The sequence below is a fragment of the Bufo bufo genome, chromosome 3 (genome assembly GCF_905171765.1).
Source record: "Bufo bufo chromosome 3, aBufBuf1.1, whole genome shotgun sequence".
Taxonomy (NCBI): Eukaryota; Metazoa; Chordata; class Amphibia; order Anura; family Bufonidae; genus Bufo; species Bufo bufo.
In genome coordinates this window covers 460,002,545-460,028,803 of record NC_053391.1, presented here as the reverse complement: position 1 = coordinate 460,028,803, position 26,259 = coordinate 460,002,545, and positions in this window count along the sequence as shown.

Below are 26,259 nucleotides of genomic sequence, written 5' to 3'. Positions count from 1 at the left end.
TATCTAGTTTACATACCACGTGGTCATTCTCATAAAATATTTGTCGGACAAATGCCAAATATCCTATCCCCTTTCTTCTTCTCCTATAAAAATGCATGCTCAGGTTGGCCAAGCAAGTATGTTAACTGCCATAGGAAGTTTCCCCCCAAGAGAAGCGTTATGTTTTCAACATGCCGAATACTGTGGTCAGATCAAGGAAATATCGTGGGAGATTTGAGGAGTGTATGACTATCCACTTACATTTCAGATTGTGGATTTGTTAATACTTAACAAATTATAATCACTAGAGATGAGCGAATTTATTGAAAGTTCGATTTGGCTGATTCGCCGAATTTCACCAAAAAATTAGCTTAGTGACGAATTACATCGTCACGAAGCGCTTTTTTTGTAAGTAGCGGGTGCAATGACAGGAAGCTGCAATAGCGCCAGCCTCGTCATTGTACCCCTCTGATGCCACGTTCACACATGATTGCGGCATCTGAGTGTAAAATCAACAATAAATTTTTTTTTAATTAAACTTACCACCTCCATTTGCTCGCGACAGGCCGGCTGGCAGTGGGAGAATACGTCATGATGCCGGCTGGCATGGTGACGTATGACGTCATCACACCAGTTGGTGTGATGATGTAATCTCGCGCCGCATGGGATTTGGCCGAGATCTTCAAGCAAGATGGAGACTGGCAGCCCATCGCAAGCAAATGGAGGAGGTAAGTTTGAATTTTTTTGTTTTTTATACTATTTCAGGTTAAATCGATTCGCTGACATGAAGCATGAGGAAATTCGGCTTCTCCCCTTCTTCCTCCCCCCCTACTCTCCCCCCCACACCATGCTCTAATTGTTTATCAAATTATATATTTTTCTTTATTGAATATGTAAGAATGTAATTACTTTTTCTAAACTACTGGCGGAGTGATGTATCTCCACTGTCTGTTAATTATACAATATCTCCTTTAAATAAACAAATCTTACAAGGAAATTTGGCTTCAAAGCGAATCAAATTTATCCTGAAATTCGGATAGAATTCCACTTTGTGGGATTCGATTCGCTCTCATCTCTAATAATCACCATAACAAACACAGTGTTGAAAATATCTAGGCATATAACAAGCAGTGGGGACATGAATGAGGGCATGATCTTCTATTTCCACCACTAAAGGCTACCATTGCTGTACTACCTTCTCTGTCTGTCCTTGTCCAGACCTCCTTGTGTGCTGTGCTCCGATTCTCTTTTGTCTGAGTCTGGTGCAACATGCTGTGTTGCTCTGTGCACTGGGTAAGCCTCACTGACAGCTGCTGATGAGGGTAGCCACCAGTTCCCAGCCAGTAAGGAGTGTTCATTATTATGGTTATGGTGCCTAAAAATGCTCAGCATATAAAAAAGAAAAGCTTTCCTCTAAAGTACAGGGAAAGTAGATTGTTGTAGGGATATTTGTTTAGTATAGATGCTCAAGGAGTCCACTTTGAGTGTATAGCGAGGTTATGTGAGAGAAGCCTTGTCACTGACACCCTCCTTGAGCTGAGTACTGACTGGGTTGTAGGCTTGAGTTGAGTACTTTCAGTTGAGTATTGACTTAGTTGTAGGCAATATTCTTAAAAGTAACCAAAGTCAAATTGATTATTGCCCAATGTTGCAGAAGAGTTGTACAAGTGTATATACTGTAATTGAGTAGTCCATATAGAGATGGTAACCCACTAACAAAGACTTGGACTGAGACTCTGTTAGTCACCGTGTGATCTGGGACCATACTCTAGTGCAGTGTTTCCCAACCAGTGTGCCTCCAGCTGTTGCAAAACTACAACTCCCAGCATGCCCGGACAGCCTTTGGCTGTGTGGGCATGCTGGGAGTTGTAGTTTTGCAACAGCTGGAGGCACACTGGTTGGGAAACACTGCTCTAGTGTTTAGAATATTATACACTCACCTAAAGAATTATTAGGAACACCTGTTCTATTTCTCATTAATGCAATTATCTAGTCAACCAATCACATGGCAGTTGCTTCAATGGATTTAGGGGTGTGGTCCTGGTCAAGACAATCTCCTGAACTCCAAACTGAATGTCAGAATGGGAAAGAAAGGTGATTTAATCAATTTTGAGCGTGGCATGGTTGTTGGTGCCAGACGGGCCGGTCTGAGTATTTCACAATCTGCTCAGTTACTGGGATTTTCACGCACAACCATTTCTAGGGTTTACAAAGAATGGTGTGAAAAGGGAAAAACATCCAGTATGCGGCAGTCCTGTGGGTGAAAATGCCTTGTTGATGCTAGAGGGCAGAGGAGAATGGGCCGACTGATTCAAGCTGATAGAAGAGCAATGTTGACTGAAATAACCACCTCGTTACAACCGAGGTATGCATCAAAGCATTTGTGAAGCCACAACACGCACAACCTTGAGGTGGATGGGCTACAACAGCAGAAGACCCCACCGGGTACCACTCATCTCCACTACAAATAGGAAAAAGAGGCTACAATTTGCACAAGCTCACCAAAATTGGACTGTTGAAGACTGGAAAAATGTTGCCTGGTCTGATGAGTCTCGATTCCTGTTGAGACATTCAAATGGTAGAGTCCGAATTTGGCGTAAACAGAACAGAACATGTATCCATCATGCCTTGTTACCACTGTGCAGGCTGGTGGTGGTGGTGTAATGGTGTGGGGGATGTTTTCTGGGCACACTTTAGGCCCCTTAGTGCCAATTGGGCATCGTTAAAATGCCACGGCTACCTGAGCATTGTTTCTGACCATGTCCATCCCTTCATGACCACCATGTACCCATCCTCTGATGGCTACTTCTAGCAGGATAATGCACCATGTCACAAAGCTCGAATCATTTCAAATTGGTTTCTTGAACATGACAATGAGTTCACTGTACTAAAATGGCCCCCACATTCACCAGATCTCAACCCAATAGAGCATCTTTGGGATGTGGTGGAATAGGAGCTTCGTGCCCTGGATGTGCATCCCTCAAATCTCCATCAACTGCAAGATGCTATCCTATCAATATGGGCCAACATTTCTAAAGAATGCTATCAGCACCTTGTTGAATCAATGCCACGTAGAATTAAGGCAGTTCTGAAGGCAAAAGGGGGTCCAACACCCTATTAGTATGGTGTTCCTAATAATTCTTTAGGTGAGTGTAGGTTTTGTGTTAGAAGTTCCATATCATGCAAGTTTCCAGCCAAAATGGCACAAAATATGTTGTGCCATTTTGTTAGCAGTGCTGAAAGAATAGAGTGAACTATAGTTTAAGTCCTGCTGTATTCATGAGTATAGCATTTACCCTGCCTCTGCTGCCGTTTGGGTCAGTGATTGACAGGTATGTGTGTATGAGTGTATGCACAGCAGCCTTTCAATCATTACCCTCATAGGCTGAAGGCTAAGTGCACAACCAGAGGCCCGGGGGCCACATATGGTCCTTGATACTATTCTGTGTGGCCCCCAACCATATGGTGACATACATGTATGCCTATGTCTTGTTGCTGCTCACATGTATTTATCATGTATTCTCCCTTTAGTTGGGATTTGTGAAGGTGTAACCAGACATTTATGGTATATACTGAATGTACAATACACCATAAATACAGTATTTCAGTTGGTAATACCCCTTTAAGATTTATTTTCGGCCCTTGGGATTGCTTCAGTCTGAATGTATAGCCCCCAGCCAAAAAAGCTTGTGCACCCCTGGCTTAGAGAGTGAGAACTAAATAAAGCCAGACTTAATTATGAGTACAGACTTTGAGTTCACTGTATTCATTCAGCTATACTAGCAGTAAAACATGTTTTGTGCTGTTTCAGTTTCTAGCAGTTTGGACCTATAGCTATTATACATGAATTAATCTGACAAGACTCACTTTAAGGCCTCATGCATACAACCGTATTTTGTTTCCGTGTCCGTTCCGTTTTTTTGGCGTATAGGATGCGGAGCCATTCATTTCAATGGGTCCGCAAAAAACGCGGACAGCACACCGTGTGCTATCCGCATCAGTATGTCCGTTCCGTTGCACTGCAAAAAAAATAGTGCATGTCCTATTTTTTTCTAGTTTGCTGACAAGGATAGGCATTATTACAATGGATCCGCGAAAAAAAAACGGATGCCACATGGAACGTCATCCGTTTTTTTTTGCAGATCCGCAATTTGCGGACCGCAAAACACATACGTCGTGTGCATGTAGCCTTAGCTTGTTGTGCCTTTTCATGTGTTGTGACCACCAAGCATTTGAGCCGATGTTCAATAAAATGTTTTCAGTTCACAATGCAAAAAACACACAATTGTCTGTCCCTGCTTTACCCTATTCACGCCAGTACGGGTTTTAAGCCTCTGTATGTGACAAAGAATATTTTCATCCACTTATATTAAGCAGAAATCTTGAGATCTGTGAGAAATAAAAACACAATTTGTATTAGTAAGTTGTAACTTTTTATTTATTGTGCAATGCGGTAAGACCACATACAAACGACTACATATGATTATTCATGATTAATATACACTAACACAAGAATTCAAGATATTTGTGTTGATCAATGTCAAGCATGGAGATGTTAGCTACAGTAAATTTATTAAATAAGTTTTCATATTGTAGCAAGCTGTCAGCTGTCTTTGATATTTTGCCTTCTCTGGTGACTCATCAGTGCAGGTTGTCTTCAAGCCTGAAGCAGTCTCAGGTGTAATACTTGATACAGAAATCCACATGCCAAAAATGTAAATTTAAAAATGATGTCAATAATGTTTTATCAGTGTTCAACTAGCTTTTCTGTGAAAATGACTGGCTTCTTAGAGGATAGATTTTCATTGGAAATGTCAGGTAAAGAGTTGCAATGCATTATCATATTGCCATTTGGAACAGCGAAATTATGGCATTCCGTTAGAAAAATCTGACTATTCAGGTCTTGAATGAATTGCAACAGAAATGTATTGCACAAGTGAGCTAAAAAAAACTGCAGTTGCGTTTTAAGTTTAAGGATAAAAATGCAGCACCAAAAACATGATAACATGTCAACCATTGTCCCCTCAACATAACATGGCTTTTACTATAAACATACAGTAATTTCAGAACAAATCTTTATTTTTTTTAAATAAATGAAACATATTACGAAATATAAATAAAAAGGAAGATTCTAGCTATTTTTGTGGATATATAAAAATCCTAAATCCTTTATTAGTACATGTACTAGATGCATAAACAATTTTATTGGATTCCTGTCCATGTGTGTACATGTACCAATAATGGATAGAACATTTTTACATATCCACTATAAGGGCCTATTCTTTTGCATTTATCTATACCCTACTCAAGTGGTTTCCTGGCACCGGCGTGGAACATATGACTTGCAGGGTAAGAACACTATATGTCTTTATTAGGGTTGAGCGAACCTGAACTGTAAAGTTTGGGTTCGTACCGAACTTTAGGATTTTGGGACCCCGGACACGAACCCGAACATTTCCGTAAAATTTCGGGTTCGGTGTTCGCCTCTTTCTTGGCGCCTTTTGAAAGGCTGCACAGCAGCCAATCAATAAGCGTCATACTACTTGCCCCAAGAGGCCATCACAGCCATGCCTACTAATGGTATCGCTGTGATTGGCCAGAGCAGCATGTGACCCAGCCTCTATATAAGCTTAGGTCACGTAGCGCTGCACGTCACTCTGCTGTTACAAGTGTAGGGAGAGGATGCTGCTGGACTTGTGATTTCAGGGAGAGCATAGGAGAGAATCTAACTCAGCGATCTACAGACAAATAGTTGTGTCGGTGCAGGACACAATCGTTTTACCCTGCCCTGAGCTCATTGACCAAAAAATACTAACTTTTAGAAATCTGTTAGTTAGGTGGGTGGCGGCGGCGGCCATTTTATGCATGCTCAGTGCTCCAGCACTGCATCTGAGCTTTTGGGACATTGCAAATCACCATTTTTTGGGGGCAAACTACAACATCTGGATTAGTCAGTGTGCAATTTAAGGTAGAAATACACCCATCATTATCTGAAGTTTTAAAAACACACAATTTTTTTTTAAAAACTGTATTTTCCAGATCTGCAAGTGTTAAATTCAAGTTTAATATCTACAGCTTTCATATTCTGTTAGCACAAAAAAACTTTTTTGTCAATCTACAACATCTGTATTAGGCTACTTTCACACTAGCGTTCAGAGCGGATCCGTCTGCTGTCTGCACAGACGGATCCGCTCCTATAATGCAGACGTTTGGATCCGTTCAGAACGGATCCGTCTGCATTATAGCTTAGAAAAAATTCTAAGTGTGAAAGTAGTTCAGACGGATCCGTCCAGACTTTACATTGAGAGTCAATGGGGGACGGATCCGTTTGAAAATTGCACCATATTGTGTCATCTTCAAACGGATCCGTCCCCATTGACTTACATTGTAAGTCTGGACGGATCTGTTTGCCTCCGCACGGCCAGGCGGACACCCGAACGCTGCAAGCAGCGTTCAGGTGTCCGCTTGCTGAGCGGAGCGGAGGCTGAACGCTGCCAGACTGATGCATTCTGAGCGGATCCTGATGCATTAGGGCAGTACGGATGCGTTCGGGGCCGCTTGTAAGCCCCTTCAAACGGAGCTCACAAGCGGAGCCCCGAACGCTAGTGTGAAAGTAGCCTTAGTCAGTGTGAAATTTAAGGTAGAAATACACCCATCATTTTCTGGGGTTTAAAAAACACAATTTTTTTTTCAAAAAACAGTCTTTTCCAGATCTGCAAGCGTTAATGTCAAGTTTAATATCTATAGCTTTCATATTCTGTTAGCAAAAAAAGGCTTTTTTTGGCAATCTACAACATCTGTATTAGGCCTCTTTCACACTACAGTATGTCCATTTCAGTGTTTTGCGTTCCGTTTTTCACGGATCCGTTGTTCCGTTTTTTGGTTCCGTTGTGTTTCCGTTCCGTTGTTCCGTTCCGTTTTTCCGTATGGCATATACAGTATACAGTAATTACATTGGAAAAATTGGGCTGGCCATAACATTTTCAATAGATGGTTCAGAAAAAACGGAACGGAAACGGAACGGAAACGGAAGACATACGGATGCATTTCCGTATGTAATCCGTTTTTTTTGCGGACCCATTGACTTGAATGGAGCCACGGACCGTGATTTGCGGGCAAACATAGGACATGTTCTATCTTTCCACGGAACGGAAAAACGGAAATACGGAAACGGAATGCATACGGAACACATTCCGTTTTTTTGCGGACCCATTGAAATGAATGGTTCCGTATACGGACCGTATACGGACCGCAAAAAATGGACCGCAAAACGGAAAAAAAAAACGGTAGTGTGAAAGAGGCCATCATTTTCTGGGGTTTGAAAAACACACTTTTTTTTTTCTCCAAAAAACAGTATTTTCCAGATCTGCAAGTGTTAAATTCAAGTTTAAAATATACAGCTTTCATATTCTGTTAGCAAAAAAAGACTTTTTGGGGGCAGTCTACAACATCGGATGCACACAAGATTGGCATCCGCGTCCGTGATCCGTGGCCGTAGGCTACTTTCACACAGACGGATCACAGATCCGTCTGCATAAAAGCTTTTTCAGAGCTGAGTTTTCACTTCGTGAAAACTCAGATCCGACATAGTGATGGGGACGCTTCAAGTTAGAATATACTACGAACTGTGTACATGACTGCCCCCTGCTGCCTGGCAGCACCCGATCTCTTACAGGGGGCTGTGATCCGCACAATTAACCCCTCAGGTGCCGCACCTGAGGGGTTAATTGTGCGTATCATAGCCCCCTGTAAGAGATCAGGTGCTGCCAGGCAGGAGGGGGCACACTCCCCTCCCTCCCCAGTTTTAAATTCATTGGTGGCCAGTGGGCTCACCTCCCTCCCCTGTATTACTGTACATTAATTGGTGGCCAGTGGGCCCCCCCTCCCTCCCCTGTATTACTGTACATTCATTGGTGGCCAGTGGGCCCCCCCTCCCTCCCCTGTATTACTGTACATTCATTGGTGGCCAGTGGGCCCCCCTCCCTCCCCTGTATTACTGTACATTCATTGGTGGCCAGTGGGCCCCCCCTCCCTCCCCTGTATTACTGTACATTCATTGGTGGCCAGTGTGGCCCCCCTCCTAATTAAAATCCCCCCCCATCATTGGTGGCAGGGGAGAGTTCCGATCGGAGTCTCAGTTTAATCGCTGGGGCTCCGATCGGTAACCATGGCAACCAGGATGCTACTGCAGTCCTGGTTGCCATGGTTACTTAGCAATTTTTAGAAGCATTATACTTACCTGCGATGTCTGTGACCGGCCGGGCGCTCCTCCTACTGGTAAGTGACAGGTCTGTGCTATAAACAATGCGCCGCACAGAACTTTCACTTACCAGTAGGAGGAGCACCTGGCCGGTCACAGACAGTGAAGGTAAGTATAATGCTTCTAAAATTGCTAAGTAACCATGGCAACCAGGACTGCAGTAGCGTTCTGGTTGCCATGGTTACCGATCGGAGTCCCAGCGATTAAACTGGGACTCCGATCGGAACTCTCCGCTGCCACCAATGATGGGGGAGGGGGATTTTAATAAGAAGGGGAGGGAGGGGGGGCCCACTGGCCACCAATGAATGTACAGTAATACAGCGGAGGGAGGGGGGGCCCACTGGCCACCAATGAATGTACAGTAATACAGGGGAGGGAGGGGGGCCGCACTGGCCACCAATGAATGTACAGTAATACAGGGGAGGGAGGGGGGCCGCACTGGCCACCAATGAATGTACAGTAATACAGGGGAGGGAGGGGGGCCGCACTGGCCACCAATAAATTTAAAACTGGGGAGGGAGGAGGGGGTGCGGCACCTGAGGGGTTAATTGTGCAGATCACAGCCCCCTGTAAGAGATCGGGTACTGCCAGGCAGCAGGGGGCAGTCATGTACACAGTTCGTAGTATATTCTAACTTGAAGCGTCCCCATCACTATGGGAACGCCTCTTTGTTAGAATATACTGTCGGATATGAGTTTTCACGATCTAACTCAAATCCGATGGTATATTCTAACATAGAGGCGTTCCCATGGTGATGGGGACGCTTCAAGTTAAAATATACCATCGGATTGGAGAAAACTCAGATCCGATGGTATAATAGGGACTCCTGACTTTACATTGAAAGTCAATGGGGGACGGATCCGTTTGCAATTGCACCATATTGTGTCAACGTCAAACGGATCCGTCCCCATTGACTTGCATTGTAAGTCAGGACGGATCCGTTTGGCTCCGCACGGCCAGGCGGACACCAAAACGACTTTTTCCTTCATGTCCGTGGATCCTCTAAAAATCAAGGAAGACCCACGGAAGAAAAAACGGACACGGATCACTCACCTGCGGACCGCAAAAAAAAACAGTCGTGTGCATGAGGCCTTAGTCAGTGTGCAATTTAAGGTAGAAATACACCCATCATTTTCTGGGGTTTGAAAAACACACTCTTTTGACAAAAAACACTATTTTCAGGCCTTGCAGCATCAGCACGTGTGAAATTACAGGCTTATATACTGCTGTCAAATTCAGTTTTTAAACAAACACTCATTTGGGCACAAAAAATTTAGTTGGCAGTCTTTGATGCAGATGTCATTGTGAGATACACAGTTAATACATTTGGGTTACATTCAGAGATTTTAAATACCGCCATTTGGTGCACCAATATTGAATTCAGGTCTACACTGGTTCACGCCCTGTGAGATACCCCCTCTACATACAGGGGTTTGAATTAGGCATTTGAAATACAGCCATTTGAAATACAGCCTTTTTGTGCAAAGATATATTTACTTCAGGCCTACACTGATTCAGGGCGTGTGTGATCCCCCCTCTACATACAGGGGTTTGAATTAGGCATTTGAAATACACCCATTTGAAATACAGCCTTTTTGTGCAAAGATATATTTACTTCAGGCCTACAGAGGTTCAGGCCCTCTGAGATACCACCTCTACTTACAGGGGTTTGAATTAGGCATTTGAAATACAGCCATTTGAAATACAGCCATTTTGTGCAAAGATATATTTACTTCAGGCCTACAGAGGTTCAGGCCCTCTAAGATACCACCTCTACATACAGGGGTTTGAATTAGGCATTTGAAATACAGCCATTTGAAATACAGCCTTTTTGTGCAAAGATATATTTACTGCAGGCCTACACTGATTCAGGGCGTGTGTGATCCCCCCTCTACATAAAGGGGTTTGAATTAGGCATTTGAAATACAGCCATTTGAAATACAGCCTTTTTGTGCAAAGATATATTTACTTCAGGCCTACAGAGGTTCAGGCCCTCTGAGATACCACCTCTACATACAGGGGTTTGAATTAGGCATTTGAAATACAGCCATTTGAAATACAGCATTTTTGTGCAAAGATATATTTACTGCAGGCCTACACTGATTCAGGGCGTGTGTGATCCCCCCTATACATACAGGGGTTTGATTCAGCCATTTGAAATACAGCCATTTGAAATACAGCCATTTTGTGCAAAGATATATTTACTGCAGGCCTACAGAGGTTCAGGCCCTCTGAGATACTACCTCTACATACAGGGGTTTGAATTAGGCATTTGAAATACAGCCATTTTATGCAAAGATATATTTACTTCAGGCCTACAGAGGTTAAAGAGGACCTTTCACCGATTCTTACCCTATGAACTAACTATACAGACCTGTAGAGCGGCGCCCGGGGATCTCACTGCACTTACTATTATCCCCGGGAGCCGCTCCGTTCTCCTGCTATGCCCTCCGGTATCTCCGCTCACTAAGTTATAGTAGGCGGAGATACCAGTCCCTAAGTTATGGTAGGCGGAGTCTGCCCTAGCGTTGGCCAATCGCAGCGCAGAGCTCACAGCCTGGGAGGTTATTTTCTCCCAGGCTGTGAGCTCTGCAATGCGATTGGCCAGCGTTAGGGCAGACTCCGCCTACCATAACTTAGGGAACGGAGATACCGGAGGGCATAGCAGGAGAACGGAGCGGCGCCCGGGGATAATAGTAAGTGCAGAGAGATCCCCGGGCGCCGCTCCACATGTATGTATACTTAGTTCATAGGGTAAGAATCGGTGAAAGGTCCTCTTTAAGGTCCTCTGAGATACCACCTCTACATACAGGGGTTTGAATTAGGCATTTGAAATACAGCCATTTGAAATACAGCCATTTTGTGCAAAGATATATTTACTTCAGGTCTACACTGATTCAGGGCGTGTGTGATCCCCCCTATACATACAGGGGTTTGAATTAGGCATTTGAAATACAGCCATTTTGTGCAAAGAAATCTTTACTTCAGGCCTACACTGATTCAGGGCGTGTGTGACCCCCCCTATACATACAGGGGTTTAAATTAGGCATTTGAAATACAGCCATTTGAAATACAACCTTTTTGTGCAAATATATATTTACTTCAGGCCTACACTGATTCAGGGCGTGTGTGATCCCCCCTATACATACAGGGGTTTGATTCAGCCATTTGAAATACAGCAATTTAAAATACAGCCATTTTGTGCAAAGAAATCTTTACTTCAGGCCTACACTGATTCAGGGCGTGTGTGATCCCCCCTATACATACAGGGGTTTGAATTAGGCATTTGAAATACAGCCATTTGAAATACAGCCATTTTGTGCAAAGGCATATTTACTGCAGGCCTACAGAGGTTCAGGCCCTCTGAGATACTACCTCTACATACAGGGGTTTGAATTAGGCATTTGAAATACAGCCATTTTGGGCAAAAAATCTTTTATTGAGGCCTAGTCTGGTTCAGGCCGTGTGAGATACACCCTTTACATACTGTCGTTCTATTCTACTATTAATTAAACACCCATTTAGGGCAAGATCCTAAATTTAAATAATATAAGGAGAGCGTCAAATAAGGCACGTGGCCCAGGTCGTGGTGCTGCTGGTGGAGCTCCTGTTGCAGGGAGAGGACGTGGTCGATCTGTGCCAGCTACACACACAAGTGAAACCCCTTCCTCAGGTGCGAGTAGGCGACAAAACCTGCAGCAGAATTTGGTCGGACCTAATGCTGCTCTACGAATGGTGAGGCCTGAACAAGTACAGGCAATAGTAGATTGGGTTGCTGACAGTGGATACAGTTCTTTCACTTTGTCTCCCACCCAGTCTCATGCTGAAAGACCACAGTTGGCACCTGCAGCCGATGTCCGTCAGTCTTTCACCTCACCCCCTTGCAAATCAGCCAAGCAGTCTGAGCCCCAAGTCATGCAGCAGTCTCTTCTGCTTTTTGATGATTCTGTTAGCAGGGTTTCCCAGGGCCATCCACCTAGCCCTGCCCCAGAAGTGGAAGAGATTGAGTGCACCGATGCCCAACCACTTATTTTTCAAGATGAGTACATGGGAGGACCATCGCAGCATGTCTCGGATGATGACGAAACACAGGTGCCAACTGCTGGGGCTTTCGGAAGTCTGCAGACCGACAAGGAAGTCAGGGGGTGAAGACTGGGTGGAAGATGATGTGGAGGACGATGAGGTCCTCGACCCCACATGGAATCAAGGTCATGCGAGTGACCGATGTAGTTCGGAGGAAGAGGCGGTGATCGCACAGAGCCACCAGCACAGCAGAAGAGGGAGCAGGGTGCAAAAGCGGAGCCTCCTACTGCCCACCGCAGAAAGGGATCGAGCACACCAAAGCCAGCTCCAAGGAGTTCCCTGGCGTGGCAGTTCTTCAGACAATGTGCTGACGACAAGACACGAGTGGTGCAATCAGAGCCTGAAGCGAGGCATAAACGTTCTCAACCTGAGCACAACCTGCATGACCAGGCATTTAAGTGCAAAGCACGAGCTGCAGTGGAGTAGACACCTCAAAAACCAAGAAAGGTCTCTGGCTTCTCCTGCTTCCTCTTCTGCTGCAGTCGCGGCCTCTTCATCCACCTCTGGAGTGACAGTGCCACCTGGCACCCCACAAACAGAGGATCTACCAGCAACACCAACACCTGGGTCACCAAGCATCTCCACAATGTCCCACGGAAGCGTTCAGCTCTCCATATCCCAAACGCTGGAGAGGAAGAGGAGTACCCCCCTACCCTCCCGCGATCCCTGGCCCTGAATGCCAGCATTTCTAAATTACTTGCCTTTGAAATGCTGTCATTCCGTCTGCTGGAGACGGATAGTTTTAAAGCCTTATGGCGGTGGCTGTCCCACAGTACATCGTGCCCAGCCGCTACTACTTTTCAAGGAGAGCCATCCCTTCCCTTCACAACCAAGTAGGGGACAAAATCAGGTGTGCACTGCGCAACGCCATCTGTGGCAAGGTGCACCTGACTACGGATACGTGGACCAGTAAGCACGGTCAGGGCCATTATATCTCCATAACAGCACAATGGGTAAATGCAGTGGTGGCTGGGCCTGAGGCGGATAGCAGTTTGGCACATGTCCTGCCACCACCAAGGATTGCAGGGCGCTTCAGTTTGGCTCCTGTTGCTTCCTCCTCCTCCTACTCTGCTTCCTTATCCTCTACCAGCTCCTCATCCGGTCAGCGTAACACCTTCACCACCAATTTAAGCACAGCCAGGGGTAAACGACAGCAGGCACTTTTAAAACTTATGTGTTTGGGGGACAAACCAAACACTGCGCAGGCGCTGTGGACGGGCCTTGAAAAACAGACCGATAAGTGGTTTGTGCCAGTCAGCCTCAAGCCCGGCCTGGTGGTGTGTGATAATGAGCGAAATCTCGTAGCAGCTCTGGGACTAGCCGGTTTGACGCACATCCCTTGCCTGGCGCATGTGCTGAATTTGGTGGTGCAGAGATTCCTTAAAAATTACCCCGATATGTCAGAGCTGCTGCATAAAGTGGGGGCCGTCTGTGCGCGCTTTCGGCGGTCTCACCCTGCTGCTGCTCGCCTGTCAGCGCTGCAGCGTAAGTTCGGCCTTCCCGATCACCGCCTCATATACGAAGTGCCCACAAGGTGGAACTTTACCTTGCACATGCTGGCCAGACTGTGCGAGCAGCAGCAGGCGATAGTGGAGTTTCAGCTGCAGCATGCACGGGTGAGTCGCTCGGCGGAACAGCACCACTTCACCACCAATGACTGGACCTCCATGCGAGACCTGTGTTCCTTTTTGCGCTGTTTCGAGTACTCCACCAACATGGCCAGTGACGATAACGCCGTTCTCAGCGTTACTATCTCACTTCTATGCTTCCTTGAAAAAACGCTCATGGCGATAATGGAAGAGGATGTGGCACAGGAGAAGGAGGAGGAAGAGGGATCATTTCGTAGGGTTTCCGGCCAGTCATTCCCTGGTGGCTCCGAGGGTGGGTTCCTGCACCCACAAACCCAAGGTACACAATTGTCCAGCCAGGGCACAGTTCTGGAGAATGAGGAGGTGGAGGATGAGGAGGAGGAGATGCAGGAGGAGGAACCATGTTCACAGCAGGGTGGCACCCAGACCAGCTCATGGCCCTCACTGGTGCGTGGATGGAGGGATACAGAGGACACAGACGATACACCTCCCACAGAGGACAGCTTTTCATTGCCTCTGGGCAGCCTGGCACACATGAGCGATTACATGCTGCAGTGTCTCCGCAACGACCGCCGAGTTGCCCACATTCTAACTTGTGCTGATTACTGAGTGGCCACACTGCTGGATCCCCGTTACAAGGACAACGTACCGTCACTGGAGCGTGATCGAAAGATGCGCGAGTACAAGCGAACACTGGTAGACGCGCTGCTGGTGGCATTCCCACCTGACAGCGGGGGCACTGTGGAAGCACAAGGCGAAGGCAGAAGACGAGGAAGAGGTCGCCAACGCAGCTGGGGCACCGCCAGAACCTCAAAAGGCAGGGTTAGCATGGCCGAAATGTGGAAAAGCTTTGTCAGCACGCCACAAAAACCAGCACCACCAGCTGATATGGAACGTCTCAGCAGGAGGCAGCATTTCACCAACATGGTGGAGCAGTATGTGTGCACACGCCTACACGTACTGAATGACGGGTCTGCCCCCTTCAACTTCTGGGTCTCCAAATTGGGCACATGGCCTGAGCTTGCCCTTTACGCCTTGGAGGTGCTGGCCTGCCCTGCAGCCAGTGTATTATCTAAACGTATGTTTAGCGCGGCAGGGGGCGTCATCACAGACAAGCGCAGCCGCCTGTCCACAGCCAACATGGACAAGCTCACATTCATTAAAATGAACCAGGCTTGGATCCCACAAGACTTATCTGTACTTTGTGCAGAATAGATATTTATACCACCATCAAACATACATTCTTGTACTCAAGTCAAGTGCAATGATTCTTTGTTATATATTTTTTAATTTGTCCCAATATTTTGGGGGCTACCTACCCCAATAAAAAATATAAAAAAAACATTGTTGGCTACCTCCTCCTCCTCCATTGCTGCCTCCACCTACAACACCACATCCACTGCCACCTCAACCTCCGACTCCATATCCACCTCCTTCTCTGAGTTGCAGGTTAATAATTTGTAATTTTTAGTTATTTTATTTTATTTTAAGTTATTTCCCTATCCACATTTGTTTGCAGAGCAGTTGCCATGCTTTTAAGCACATTTTACTGCCTTTTATATCCTTCAAGGACTATTTTAGAGCCATTTTCATGCAAAAAAGTGCCAATTTTAGTGCCCAAAATTGAAACAATTCGTATTTTCAATTGTCGGGGGACATTTTACCATTTTTGGCGTATACAAACCCCTGCTCTGCCTGGGTAACAGGGGCCTAAATCTCTCAAAATCCTCTGTTCTATTGATGGGTGACATGAATCCCCTTTTGCCATGAATGAACCCCTGCTGTGCCTGGGTGACAGGGGCCTAAATCTCTCAAAATCCTCTGTTCTATTGCTGGGTGACATGAACCATGTTTTGCCGTGAATGAACCACTGCTGTGCCTGGGTGACAGGGGCATAAATCTCTCAAAATGCTCTGTTCTGTTCCTGGGTGACATGAACCCACTTTTGCCGTGAATGAACCCCTGCTGTGCCTGGGTGAAATGGGCCTAAATCTCTTAAAATCCTCTGTTCTATTCTGGGTGACATGAACCACCTTTTGCCGTGAATGAACCCCTGCTCTGCCTGGGTGACAGGGGACTAAATCTCTCAAAATTCTCTGTTCTATTGCTGGGTGACATGAACCACCTTTTTTCCTGAATGAACCCCTGCTGTGCCTGGGTGACAGGGGCCTAAATCTCTCAAAATACTCTTTTTCTATTGCTGGGTGACATGAACCACCTTTTGCCGTGAATGAACCCCTGCTCTGCCTGGGTGACAGGGGACTAAATCTCTCAAAATTCTCTGTTCTATTGCTGGGTGACAAGAACCCCCTTTTGCCGTGAATGAACCCCTGCTGTGCCTGGGTGACAGGGGCCTAAATCTCTCAAAATCCTCTGTTCTATTGCTGGGTGACATGAACCATCTTTTGCCGTGAATGAACCCCTGCTGTGCCTGGGTGACAGGGGCCTAAATCTCTCAAAATCCTCTGTTCTATTGCTGGGTGACATGAACCCACTTTTGCCGTGAATGAACCCCTGCTGTGCCTGGGTGACATGGGCCTAAATCTCTCAAAATCCTCTGTTGTATTGCTGGGTGACATGAACCCCCTTTTGCCGTGAATGAACCCCTGCTGTGCCTGGGTGACATGGGCATCGTTCTCTCAAAATCCTCTGTTCTATTGCTGGGTGACATGAACCCCCTTTTGCCGTGAATGAACCCCTGCTCTGCATTGCGGACAGGGAACTAAATTTAGTGAAAACATCTGTTACTGATCGGAAGATGCGCGACTACAAGCGCACGCTGATGATGGCATTCCCACCTGACAGCGGGGGCACAGTGGAAGCACAAGGCGAAGGCAGAGGAGGAGGAAGAGGTCGCCAACGCAGCTGGGGCACCGCCAGCACCTGAGAAGACAGGGTTAGCATGGCCAAAATGTGGAAAAGCTTTGTCAGCCTTGGAGGTGCTGACCTGCCCTGCAGCCAGTGTATAGTGTGAACGTGTGTTTAGCACGGCAGAGAGCATTATCACAGGCCGCCGCCAATGTGGACAAGCTTACGTTTATTAAAATGAACCAGGCATGGATCCCACAGGACTTGTCCGTACCTTGTGCAGAATAGACATTTATACCAGCCTCAACCATCCATTCTTGTACTCAAGTGCACTTATTCTTTGTTTTATTTTGTTTTATATCCCAATATTTTGGGCGATACCCTAATTTAAAAATAAAAAATAACACAAATCAGTGTTGGCTACCTATTCCTCCTTCACCGCCACTTCCCCGTCAACCTACACTGCCACATCCACCCATCCACCGCCTCCCTTAACCTCTTACTCCTAGATCCAGATTGTTATTTTTATTTTTTCTGTATTTTATGTCATTTTAAGTCATTTCCCTATCCACATTTGTTTACAGAACAGTTGCCATGCTCTTAAGCACATTTTGATGCCTTTTGCAGCCCTCTAGCCCTTTCCATGACCATTTTAGAGCCATTTTAGTGCCCAAAAGTTTGGGTCCCCATTGACTTCAATGGGGTTCGATTTCGGGGTCAAGTTCAGGTCCCGAACCCGAACTTTTTTTTCAAGTTCGGCAGAACTCGTCTACCCGAACATCCAGGTGTCCGCTCAACTCTAGTCTTTATATTTCTGCATGTTACAAAATGTGTTATATATTCAGATTTCAACTACCTTCATGTTTTGGTTTAATTACTTGTTTATGGGATTCTCAGGCAAGAAAGTCATTGGTAGCTTCATCCAGATAAAATGATTGAATAGTAATAGAATATGTTAAACAAACTTTCATCTCTGGCTACTTAAACTTGCAAAACGGTGGTCAAAGGACCTGAACTCTCCAAATTAGTAGAGGTCAGTTAATTGAGAACCCCAACTATCAGACATTTAAGGATATCCAAATGTTTAAATATTTAAGGTTGGAAAGCCACAATGCAGTCTTATGGTGGGTTTATTGGGCCAATTATCTGAAACGAACATTACTATGAGTGCTCATTCTGAGAACAGTCCTGTTTGAATGTGTTGATGACTACAAAATGAATAATGGTGGACGATCATCGACCGGGACGATCGTGCAAACGCGATCAAATGTTCGTGAACCGCAAGTTCACTGCGGGCCCCATTCAGTTTGATGGCAGGCGAATCTGAAAAACCTTCAGGTCATATTTGCAGTCACCAAATACTTACAAGAAGTAAGCAAATCATCCCACAACACGGACAGTGACATACCAGAGGGGGATCAATGGCAAAAATTCCCCCCAAAAATATGTATTTTAATCAGGGGCCATTTTTATGCATCTTAAAAGGGAAATTCTCAGAAATGTGCCCTGCCTAGAAAATTTTTATTTTAGTCCACGGGAGTACGGTCCTTAAAAATTCGGCATTCACGTGACATAAAAGAAATTGTGATTATGTGGCTCGAGGTACATTATGCGGACAATGGATACAAATTTTATTGTAGGCCACTGGAGTACAGGCCCCAAACATTAGGCATTTACCGGACAAAAAAGTAAAGGTAATTATGTTGTGGCTAGAGGTATATTAGACGGTCATTGGGTATCAATTTTACTGTTGGCCATTCAGATTACAGGCCCCAAAAATTATGTATTCACCGTACATAAATGATCAAGTAATTATGTGGGCTGGAGGTATATTAAGACGGTCAATGGATATCAAGTTTACTGCAGGCCAGTGGAGTACAGGCCCCAAACATTAGGAATTCACCGGACAGAAAAGAACAAGTAATTATGTGGCTGGAGGTATATTAGACGGTCATTGGATATAAAGTTTACTGCTGGCCAGTACAAATAGATGTGAAATACATATGTTTAAAAGAACAAAAATATAAAATTGGATTAAAAACATGGCTAACAAAATTCTCCCTCTTGAAAAAAACCCAAATGATAATAGCTGAAATTCCATAACACATGGTCGTCACAGGTGTTGAATTCCTCCGAGGTCCCAAACATTAGGCATTCACCGGATAGAAAAGAACAAGTAATTGTGGGGCTTGAGGTATATTAGAAGGTCATTCAATATCAATTTTACTGCAGGCCAGTGTAGTACAGGCCCCAAACATTAGGCATTCACCGGACAGAAAAGAACAATTGATAATGTGGCTGGAGGTACATTACGAGGTCACCGTATAACAATTTTACGGTTGATAAGTTAGATTACAGGCCCCAAAAATTATACATTCCTCCGTACATAAAAGATCAAGTGATTATGTGGCTGGATGTATATTAGATGGTCAATGGATATCAATTTTACAGCAGGCCAGTGGAGTACAGGCCCCAAAAATTATTCATTCACCTACAGAAAAGAAAAATTGATAATGTGGCTGGAGGTACATTAGGCGTTCACCGTATAACAATTTTACTGTTGGCCAGTTAGATCACAGGCCCCAAAAATTATGCATTCAACGTACATAAATGATCAAGTAATTATGTGGGCTGGAGGTATATTAGACGGTCAATGGATATCAATTTTACAGCAGGCCAGTGGACTACAGGCCCCAAAAATTATTCATTCACCGTACAGAAAAGAAAAATTGATAATGTGGCTGGAGGCAAATTAGGCGGTCACCGTATAACAATTTTACTGTTGGCCAGTTAAATTATAGGCCCTAAAAATTATGCATTCCTCCGTACATAAAAGATCAAGTGATTATGTGGCCGGAGGTATATTAGACGGTCAATGGATATCAATTTTACAGAAGGCCAGTGGACTACAGGCCCCAAAAATTTATTATTCACCATACAGAAAAGAAAAATTGATAATGTGGCTGGAGGTACATTAGGCGTTCACCGTATAACAATTTTACTCTTAGCCAGTTAGATCACAGGCCCCAAAAATTATGCATTCAACGTACATAAATGATCAAGTGATTATGTGGCTGGAGGTATATTAGAAGGCCATTCAATATCAATTTTACTGCAGGCCAGTGTAGTACAGGCCCCAAACATTAGGCATTCACCGGACAGTATAGAACAAGTAATTATGAGGCTGGAAGTATATTAGATGGTCATTGGATATTAATTTTACTGCAGGCCAGTACAAATAGATGTCAAATACATATGTTTAAAAGAACAAAAAATAATAAATTGAATTAAAAACATGATTAACGAAAGCCCCCCTATTGAAAAAACCCCAATTGATAATAGTTGAAATTCGATAACACGTGGTCGTCACAGGTGTTGAATTCAATCGAGGTCCCAAACATTAGGCATTCACCGGATAGAAAAGGCCTTTTATGCCGCTGTATTTACCTAAGACAAGGACCATTATTTGCTCTGGGTGGGGGCGGATATTTGTGGGCTGTCATGAGGAAATTCAATTAAATGTGATCGTCACAGGTGTTGAATTCCTCAGAGATCCGTGCCTCATTCCTTTTTTAGAAATGTGAGGTAGTCCACACTGTCGCTAGGCGAGTGCGCTTATCAGTTGCCATCCCCCCTGCTGCGCTGAACATCCTTTTGGACAGGACACTCAACCAGCGGCAAGCCAAGATTTTCATGGTAAATTGTGCCAGCTCTGGCCACAGGTTAAGCCTGCACAACTAGTAGTCAATGGATTCCTCGCTTCTCAGAGCGTCCACATAGGCCGTTACCTCGATGTAGTCGGACATCTGTCGGTCTAGGCGTTCCCTAAAAGCTGGATCCGGAGGGCGGCTGTTGATGGGTTGGCTGCGAGAATGATGTCATATCTGAAGTGACCAACACATCTTCAAACCGCCCTCTTCTTGCATGAGCTGTAGGATTGGTACTCGCAACTGTTTCTCTGTGGGTGGAAATTCCTCTGCCAGCGCCCGCAACAGTAGAATGCAGCATCTCTCGCAGTAAGGCATGTAAATGCTGCATTCTGACATCCCTCTGTGATGCTGGTAACATGTCCGCCATTTTGTGTTTTTACTGGGGTTCTAAGTACGTTGCCACCCAGTACTGGTCCTGGCCCGTTATGCTTAGAACATGAAGGCCCCCATTTGCACTAAATTGGAAGCTGTGAAGCGGCCTGGCTCCTGCTCTTCGCCCAGGAGAATGTCGTCCTCGGTCTCTTCCCACCATCCACGGACAACACCAGGGATCTCAGAAAAGTTTAAAGCCTGCTCTTCTTGCTCCTCCTTCTCCCCCAGGGACCATCTTCCTCTGAATCCTCTTAAGACTCCTGCTGACTTGTCTCACATAGAGTAGCCCCCCTGGGAATTCATTCAGCACTGCTACTTCCTCATCTTCCTGCTCCTCGACTGCTTGATCAATGACACGATGCAATGCACGCTGCAGAAAGAAGGTGTAAGGTACGATGTCACTGATGGCGTCCTGGCTGCAACTGACCAGTTTGATGATCTCATCAAATGGCCACAGAAGACTGCATGCATCGCATATGAGCAGCCACTGGTGCGGTGGGAAAAAAAACAAGCTCCCAGAACCTGTCCTGCCGCAGAGTTCGTACAGGTAGTTGTTAACGGCACGTTTCTAATGAAGAAGCCTATCAAGCATATACAAGGTGGAGTTCCAGCACATCGGGCTGTCACAAATTAGACGTCTGACGGGCAAGTGGTGTCGCCGCTGAACATCAGCAAGGCGAGCCATGGCCATGTAATATCTTCTAAAATGGCCAGAGATTTTCCTGGCCTGCTGCAAGACGTCCTTGACCCCGAGGTATTTAGCAACGAATCGCTGCATGACTAAGTTCAGTACGTGTGCCATTCACTGCACGTGTGCCTCTTTGCCCAGTTTCAGCTTGCTCAGCAGATTGACACCGTTGTAGCAAACCACTTTACCAACTGTCAAAATAAACAGGGTTAGCCACTGATCAGCCTGTGACCGCAGAGATGAAAGCAGTGCAGGACCGGTGGGGCTCTTGGCTTCCAGGTACAACAGCATCAGCACAGCATGGCAACGTCTCACCTGGCACATCGAATAGGTTCTGGGGAGCTTGGGGGGTGCAGCGGAAGAGGCGATAGCAGTGGAAAAGGAGGAGTCAGCCGAGGAGGAGACGGAGGATGGAGTAGGAGGAGGAGAAGAAGAGGCCGGGCTGCATGCAATCCGTGGTGGTAAAAATTAATCCACACTGGTGCCACGGGTTACTTGCTTGATAGCCGTCAGAAGGTTCACCCAGTGGGCAGTTAAAGTTATGTACCTTCCCTGCCCGTGTTTGCTAGACCACGAGTCTGTGGTCAAATGTATCTTGGCACCTACACTTTGTGCCAGAGATATATTTACTTGCCGATGAACATGGCCATATAGCTCGTGGATGCCCTTCTGGAAGAAATATTTCCTTCCTGGGACCTTCCATTGTGGTGTGCCAATGGCCACAAATTTTTGAAAGGACTCTGATTCCACCAATATATAAGGCAGTAGTTGGTGGGCTAGCAGTTCTGACGAGCCAGCAATCAGCCGTTGGGCAAGAGGATTATCCGGCGTCATCATTTTTTTATGCTCGAACATTTGGGCATTGGAAGCCTGCCTTGTGCCAGATGAACGCGACGACAGCACGGTGGAAGGTGAAGTGGAGGACAAATGAGAGGAGAGAGGATAAGGAGAAGAGGCAGGACGTGGAGCACCAGAAGTGTGGCTTTGTGGGTTCCGATGGCATTGCTCCCACTGGGCTTGGTGATGGAAGGCCAGGTGCCTTCTTAAGGCGGTCGTCCCTAGGTGATTGTTGGGCTTACCGCGACTTATGCGTTGACAGCACAGGCTGCAGATGACAACCCTATTATCAGCAGCTGAGATGTTAAAAAAAGCCCACACTGCGGAGCCATGTGCCGGCGTCCTGGGAGCACAAGATGTGACCGTGCATGGTAGATGGCTCGCTCTAGATATATTAGCAGTCTGGTTTTTGCCTGCCTGCTAATCCTCCCTATCTGCTGCTCCGTCTCCTACTCTGAACTCCCCTCCTCTTCCTCTCTTGTGGGCACCCACGTCCATCGACAAGTCATCATCGTCACCTTCACCAACACTGACATTAGAGTTCTCGGAGTAGGCAGCAACAGCGGGGACCACCCTCCTTGGGCTGATCTCTGTACTGTCGTCAGACTGCTCGTTGGCGGCCGTTGCTACCTCTTCTTCCTTATCCGATGCCAAGAATGGCTGCGCATCGGTAAGGTCTGGAAATTGATGGGAAAATAATTCCTCTGACTCGAGTGGAGGAGCTATGGTGGTGCTAGTGGTGTTGGGGGTGTAAACAGCAGAGAGTGAGGAGTGTGCTGATACAGAGAATGAGGAGGGTGCAGAAGCGGAAGGCTGAGTGAGCCACTCAACCAACTCTGGTGCGTCCTTGGACGTAATCGCACGCACCTTCCACAACTTCCCACTTAGGCTCGGGCCTGGTGCACCTGCCCGACCCCTAACACCCCTGCAGAATGGCCTGCCTTTTCCTCTGCCTATCATTTTCAAAATTTCTCTGTGCCAAAGTCATTAGAGAAGGTCAGTATTTGTGGAAGCAGGTATATAGAACCCCTTAATCAGTTTTTTTTTTTAGGGCAACTGGTATTTCACAAAAATTGTAATTAGTTATTCCATTGGCCTTTGTCCCTCAGTATAGCTGCGGTATCTCAGCAGAACCGCACACAAATGCTGCACAATACAAATTCACTATATAGAAATGATATTCTAAGTATATCGCACCCCTGCCTCAATCTGATTTTTTTGGGGGCAACTGTTATATCACACCAGTTGCAATTAGTTTTTCCATTGGCGTTTATCTCTCTGTATAGCTGCAGTATCTCAGCAGAACCGCACACAAATGCCACACAATACAAATGCACTATATAGAAATTATATTAAAGAGATATCACACCCCTGCCTCAGTCAGATTTTTTTTGGGGAAACTGGTTTATAACAACAATTGCAATTAGCTGTTCCATTGGCCTTTGTCCCTCAGTATAGCTGCGGTATCTCAGCAGAACCGCACACAAATGCTGCACTATACAAATGCACTATATAGAAATTATATTATAGGTTTATCAAACCCCTGCCTAAATCAGATTTTTTTGTGGGCAACTAGTATATCAAACCAGTTGCAATTAGTTTTTCCAATGGCGTTTGTCTCTCCATATAGCTGCGGTATCTCAGCAGAACAGCACACAAATGCCGCACAATACAAATGCACTATATAGAAATTATATTAAAGGTATATCACACCCCTGCCTCAGTCAGATTTTTTTGGGGGCAACTGGTTTATCACAACAGTTGCAATTAGCTGTTCCAGTTGCCTTTATCCCTCAGAACTGCACACAAATGCTGCACTATACAAATGCACTATATAGAAATTATATTATGGGTTTATCAAACCCCTGCCTAAATCAGATTTTTTTGTGGGCAGCTAGTATATCAAACCAGTTGCAATTATTTTTCCAATGGCGCTTGTCTCTCCATATAGCTGCTTTATATCAAAAGAACCGCACACAAATGCTGCACTATATAAATGCACTATATAGAAATTTTATTATAGGTATATCAACCCTCTGCCTCAATCAGATTTTTTGGGGGGCAACAGCTATATCACACAAGTTCAAATTAGTTGTTCCAATGGTGTTTGTCTGTCTGTATAGCTTTGATATCTCAGCAGAACCGCACACAAATGCTGCACAATACAAATGCACTATATAGAAATAATATTCTAAGTATATCGCACCTCTGCCTCAATAAGATTATTTGGGGGGCAACTGTTATATCACACCAGTTGCAATTAGTTGTTCCAATGGCGTTTAAATCTCTGTATAGCTGCGGTATCTTAGCAGAACCGCACACATATGCTGCACAATACAAATGCACTTTATAGAAATTATATTCTAAGTATATCGCACCCCTGCCTCAATAGGATTTTTTTCAGGGCAACTGTCATATCACACCAGTTACAATTAGTTGCTCAAATTACTTTTGTCCCTCTGTATAGCTGGCGTATCTCAGCAAAACCACACACAAATACTGCACAATACAAATGCACTATATAGAAATTATATTCTAGTTATATCGCACCCCTGCCTTAATCTGATTTTTTAAGGGGCAACTGGTATATCACACCAGTTGCAGTTGTTCCAATGGCGTTTGTCCCTCTGTATAGCTGCGGTATGTCAGCAGAACCGCACACAAATGCCGCACAATACAAATGCACTATATAGAAATGATATTATTGGTATATCGCACCCCTGCCTTAATCAGATATTTTTGTGGGCAACAGGTATATAAAACCAGTTGTAATTAGTTGTTCCAATTACGCTTGTCTGTCTGTATAGCTGCGATATCCCAGCAGAACCGCACACAAATGCTGCACAATACAAATGCACTATATAGAAATGATATTCTAAGTATATCGCACCCCTGCCTCAAATAAATATTCTTGGTGGTAACGGTTATATCACACCAATTGCAATTAGTTGTTCTAATGGTGTTTGTCCCTCTGTATAGCTGCTGTATCTCAGCAGAACCACACACAAATGCTGCAAAATACAAATGCACTATATAGAAGTTATATTCTAGGTATATCGCACCCCTGCCTTAATTAGATTTTTTGATGGGCTACTGGTATTTCCCACCAGTTGAAATTAGTTGCTCCAATGGCGTTTGTCCCTCTGTATAGGTGCAGTATCTAAGCAGAACCGCATACAAATGCTGTACTATACAAATGCACTATATAGAAATTATATTATAGGTATATCACCCCCCTGCCTCAATCAGATTTTTTTGGGGGAAACTGATATATCACACCAGTTGCAATTAGTTGTTCCAATGGCATTTATCCCTTGGTATAGCTACGGTATCTAAGCAGAACTGCACACAAATGCTGCACAATACAAATTCACTATATAGAAAATATATTCTAGGAATATCGCAACCCTGCCTTAATCAGATTTTTTTGGGGGCAACAGCTATGTCGCATAAGTTGCAATTAGTTGTTCCAATAGCGTTTGTCCCTCTGTATAGCTGCGGTATCTCAGCAGAACCGCACACAAATGCTGCACAATACAAATGAACTATATAGAAATTATATTCTAGGTATATCGCATACCTGCCTCAATCAGATTTCTTTGGGGGCAATTGGTATATCACACCAGTTGCAGTTGTCCCTCAGTATAGCTGCGGTATCTCAGCAGAACCGCATACAAATGCTGCACTAAACAAATGCACTATATAGAAATTATATTATAGGTATATCACCTACTGCCTCACTCAGATTTTTTTGGGGGCAACTGGTATATCACACCAGTTGCAATTAGTTGTTCCAATGGCATCTATCCCTCTGTATAGCTGCAGGATCTCAGCAGAAAGCACACAAATGCTGCACAATACAAATTCACTATATAGAAATTATATTCCTCAATAGGATTTTTTTCGGGGCAACTGTTATATCACACCAGTTAC